Source organism: Arachis stenosperma, chromosome 9 (assembly GCF_014773155.1).
Source record: "Arachis stenosperma cultivar V10309 chromosome 9, arast.V10309.gnm1.PFL2, whole genome shotgun sequence".
Taxonomy (NCBI): domain Eukaryota; kingdom Viridiplantae; phylum Streptophyta; class Magnoliopsida; order Fabales; family Fabaceae; genus Arachis; species Arachis stenosperma.
This window is the reverse complement of record NC_080385.1, coordinates 149623578-149628738: the sequence shown is the minus strand read 5'-3', so window position 1 is coordinate 149628738 and position 5161 is coordinate 149623578. Positions and strand designations below refer to the sequence as shown.

Below are 5161 nucleotides of genomic sequence, written 5' to 3'. Positions count from 1 at the left end.
GGGGAAGGCTAGCCGTGCCATGTGTGAAGGCTTGTCAGCTATTTTGTAGAGTTCATTGGAGATGACTTCATGAACTTCCACTTCTTCTCCAATCATGATGCTATGAACCATGATGGCCCGATCCACAGTAACTTCAGATCGGTTGCTTGTAGGGATGATGGATCTTTGGATGAATTCCAACCATCCTCTAGCTACAGGCTTGAGGTCCAGTCTTCTTAGTTGGACTGGCTTGCCTTTGGAGTCTATTCTCCATTGGGCGCCTTCCACACATATGTCCATTAGGACTTGGTCCAACCTTTGATCAAAGTTGACCCTTCTTGTGTAGGGGTGTTCATCACCTTGCATCATGGGCAAATGAAACGCCAACCTCACATTTTCCGGACTGAAATCCAAGTATTTCCCCTAACCATTGTGAGATAATTCTTTGGGCTTGGGTTCATACTTTGGTCATGGTTCCTAGTGATCCATGCATTGGCATAGAACTCTTGAACCATTAAAATTCCAACTTGTTGTATGGGGTTGGCTAGGACTTCCCAACCTCTTCTTTGAACTTCATGTCGGATTTCTGGATACTCATTTTTCTTGAGCTTGAAAGGGACCTCAAGGATCACCTTCTTCTTTGCCACAACATCATAGAAGTGGTCTTGATGGCTCTTGGAGATGAATCTTTCCATCTCCCATGACTCGGAGGTGGAAGCTTTTGCTTTTCCTTTTCCTTTTCTTGAGGAAACTCCGGCCTTAGGTGCCATTGGTAATGGAAAAACAAAAAAAGCTTATGCTTTTACCACACCAAACTTAAAATTTGCTCGTCCTCGAGCAAGAAAGAAAAAAAAAGTAGAAGAAGAAGAAGAGAAAATGGTAGAGAGGGAGAGAAGTGGGTTCGGCTATATGGGAGAAGAAGGTATTTGTGTTGTGTGAAAATGAAGAAGAATGGGAGGGTATTTATAGTGAGAGGGGAGGGTTAGTGTTCGGCCATTTTGGGTGGGAATGGGTGGAAAATTGAATTTGAATTTTATGAGGGTAGGTGGGGTTTATGGGGAAGAGGAGGTTGATGTGAATGGTGAATGGGTAATTGGGAAGAGGAATTGAGGTGATTGATGAAGAAGATGTTGGGAAGTGTGACATGTGAAAGGGTAATCACATTCACAAAAACTAGGATTAGGAGGTAAGGTAGGAATATGTTAGGTGGGGATCCTGTGGGGTCCACAGATCCTGAAGTGGGGATCCTGTGGGGTCCACAGATCCTGAGGTGAAAACAAATACCATTCCTTCACCATATAGGCATGTAACATGCCTTCATGCATCATCCTGGCATTCAAACGCCCATTGGTGCATGTTCTGGGCGTTCAACGCCAATGTAATGCATGTTTCTGGCGTTGAACGCCAGTTTCATGCTTGTTTCTGGCGTTCAGCGCCAGTTTGTCCTTTCTGTGCACCAACCTGGCGTTTAACGCCAGGTTGTTGCTTGTTTTGGGCGTTCAGCGCCAGAATGGTGCTCTGTTCTGGCGTTGAACGCCGGCCAGATGCACCTTACTGGCGTTGAACGCCAGTCTGCGCTACCTCCAGGGTGAAAATTTTTCTTCTGTTTTTGACTCTGTTTTTAATTTTTTTGATTTTTTTCGTGACTCCTCATGATCATGTACCTAATTAAACACAAAAATAACAAAGAAACAAAATAAAATAAAATTAGATAAATAAAATTGGGTTGCCTCCCAACAAGCGCTTCTTTAATGTCAATAGCTTGACAGTGGCTCTTATGGAGCCACATGGTGATCAGGTCAATTTAGTGTGTAGTCCCAACACCAAACTTAGAGTTTGGATATGGGGTTTGAACACCAAACTTAGAGTTTGGTTGTGGCCTCACAACACCAAACTTAGATTTTGACTGTGTGGGCTCTTCTTGACTCTGAACTGAGAGAAGCTCTTCTTGCTTACTCTCTTTTGTCACAGAGGGATGGCCATGTGCTTTAAACACAAGGTAGTCTCCATTCAATTGAAGGACTAACTCACCTCTGTTGACATCTATCACAGCTCCTGATGTGGCTAGGAAAGGTCTTCCTAGGATGATGCATTCATCCTCTTCCTTCCTAGTGTCTAGGATTATGAAATCAGCAGGGATGTAAAGGCCTTCAACCTTTACTAGCACGTCCTCTACTATTCCATAAGCTTGTCTCATGGACTTGTCTGCCAATTGTAATGAGAACAAGGCAGGTTGTACCTCAATGATCCCCAGCTTCTCCATTACAGAGAGTGGCATAAGATTTATCCCTGACCCCAGGTCACATAGAGCTTTTTCAAAGCTCATGGTGCCAATGGTGCAAGGTATTAAGAACTTTCCAGGATCTTGTTTCTTTTGAGGTAGAGTTCTCTGAATCCAAGTATCTAGTTCACTAATGAGCAAGGGAGGTTCACTTTCCCAAGTCTCATTACCAAACAGCTTGGCATTCAGCTTCATGATAGCTCCTAAGTATTGAGCAACTTGCTCTCCAGGCACATCTTCATTCTCTTCAGAGGATGAATAGTCTTCAGAGCTCATGAATGGCAGAAGGAGATTTAAAGGAATCTCTATGGTCTCTAGATGAGCCTCAGATTCCTCAGGATCCTCAATAGGAAACTCCTTCTTGATTGAGGGACGTCCCAGGAGGTCTTCCTCACTAGGATTTTCGTCCTCCTCCTCCCTTGTGCATTCGGCCATATTGACTATGTCAATGGCTTTGCACTCTCCTTTTGGATTCTCTTCTGTATTGCTTGGGAGAATACTGGGAGGAGTTTCAATGACTTTCTTACTCAGCTGGCCCACTTGTGCCTCCAAATTTCTAATGGAGGATCTTGTTTCATTCATGAAACTGAAAGTGGCCTTTGACAGATCAGAGACTATATTGGCTAAATTAGAATTGTTTTGTTCAGAGTTCTCTGTCTGTTGCTGAGAAGATGATGGATATGGCTTGCTATTGCCCAGCCTGTTTCGTCCACCATTGTTAAAACCTTGTTGAGGTTTTTGTTGATCCTTCCATGAGAAATTTGGATGATTTCTCCATGATGAGTTATAGGTGTTTCCATAAGGTTCACCTAAGTAATTAACCTCTGCCATGGCAGGGTTTTCAGGATCATAAGCTTCTTCAGAAGCTGCCTCTCTAGTACTGTTGGATGCATGTTGCAATCCATTCAGATTTTGAGAGATTATGTTGACCTGTTGAGTTAACATTTTGTTCTGAGCCAATATGGCATTCAGAGTATCAATTTCAAGAACTCCTTTCTTCTGAGGTACCCCATTATTCACGGAATTCCTCTCAGAGGTGTACATGAACTGGTTATTTGCAACCATGTCAATGAGTTCTTGAGCCTCTTCAGGCGTTTTCTTCAGGTGAATAGATCCACCTGCAGAATGGTCCAATGACATTTTCGAAAATTCAGAGAGACCATAATAGAATATATCTAATATGGTCCATTCTGAAAACATGTCAGATGGACATCTTTTGGTCAGCTGCTTGTATCTTTCCCAAGCTTCATAGAGGGATTCACCATCTTTTTGTTTAAAGGTTTGAACATCCACTCTCAGCTTGCTCAACTTTTGAGGAGGAAAGAATTTATCCAAGAATGCAGTGACAAGCTTATCCCATGAGTCCAGGCTATCCTTGGGTTGTGAATCCAACCATACTCTAGCTCTGTCTCTTACAGCAAAAGGGAAAAGCATGAGTCTGTAGACTTCAGAATCAACTCCATTCGTCTTTACAGTCTCACAGATCTGCAAGAACTCAGTTAAAAACTGATAAGGATCTTCAGATGGAAGTCCATAAAACTTGCAGTTTTGTTGCATTAAAGCAACTAGCTGAGGTTTCAGCTCAAAGTTATTGGCTCCAATGGCAGGAATGGAGATGCTTCTTCCATCAAACTTGGACGTTGGTTTTGTGAAGTCACCAAGCATTCTCCTTGCATTATTATTATTATTTTCGGCCATCTCCTTCTCTTGTTCGAAAATTTCTGAAAGGTTGTTTCTGGATTGTTGTAATTTAGCTTCTCTTAATTTTCTCTTCAGAGTCCTTTCAGGTTCTGGATCAATTTCAACAAGAGTGCCTTTATCCTTGTTCCTGCTCATATGAAAGAGAAGAAAACAAGAAAAGAAAAAGGGATCCTCTATATCACAGTATAGAGATTCCTTTATGTTAGTAGAAAAAGAAAGGGGGTAGAAGAATGAAGAATGGATTCGGATTTATGGATGAAGATAGGTGAAGAGAAGTGTTAGTAATTAAATAATTAAATAGAATGAGAAGAGAGAGAGGAGAAAAGAAATTCGAAAATAATTTTTTTAAAAAAAAAAAGGGTTAGTGATTTTCGAAAATTAGAATTAAATTATAATTAAAAATTTAAACATGAGACAATTAATTAATTAAAAAGAATTTTTGAAAAAGAGAGAGATATTTTCGAAATAGAAGAGGGAAAAGTGGTTAGGTGGTTTTGAAAAAGATAGGAAACAAACAACAAGTTAGTTAGTTGATTGAAAAAGATTTGAAATCAAAATTTTAAAAAGATAAGAAGATAAGAAGTTAGATAAGATATTTTGAAATCAAATTTTGAAAAAGATAAAAATTTTTGAAAAAGATAAGATAAAAGATAAAAAGATATATTTGAAAAGATTTAATTTTAAAAAAGTACTTAACTAACAGAAACTACAAGATAAGATTCTAGAATTTAAAGATTGAACCTTTCTTAACAAGAAAGTAACAAATTTCAAATTTTGAACTAATCACATTAATTGTTAGCTTAATTTTCGAAAATTTGATAAAAAGATAAGAAAAAGATTTTGAAAATATTTTGAAAAATAATTTTTGAAATTTTCGAAAATTATAAAAAAAATGAAAAAGATATGATTTTTGAAAAAGATTTTGAAAAGATAAGATTTTTTAAAATTTGAAATTTTGACTTGACTTGTAAGAAACAACTAATTTTGAAAATTTTTGACCAAGTCAACCCAAAATTTCGAAAATTTGGAGGAAAATAAGGAAAAGATATTTTTTGATTTTTAAATTTTTAAAGAAAAACACAAAAATGACCCAAAACATGAAAATTTTGGATCAAGACACAAGATGCATGCAAGAATGCTATGAATGTCAAGATGAACACCAAGAACACTATGAAGATCATGATGAACATCAAGAACATA

The 5161-nt window shown here is 38.5% G+C and overlaps 1 non-coding gene across 1 annotated transcript; it reads left to right on the top strand.

Annotated features, from left to right (window-relative positions):
* Positions 1-3458: 3458 nt before the first annotated feature.
* Positions 3459-3562, top strand: LOC130953224 (small nucleolar RNA R71). The gene has a single exon (XR_009075397.1). It is a non-coding gene; the product is annotated as a small nucleolar RNA R71 (small nucleolar RNA).
* Positions 3563-5161: the final 1599 nt, after the last annotated feature.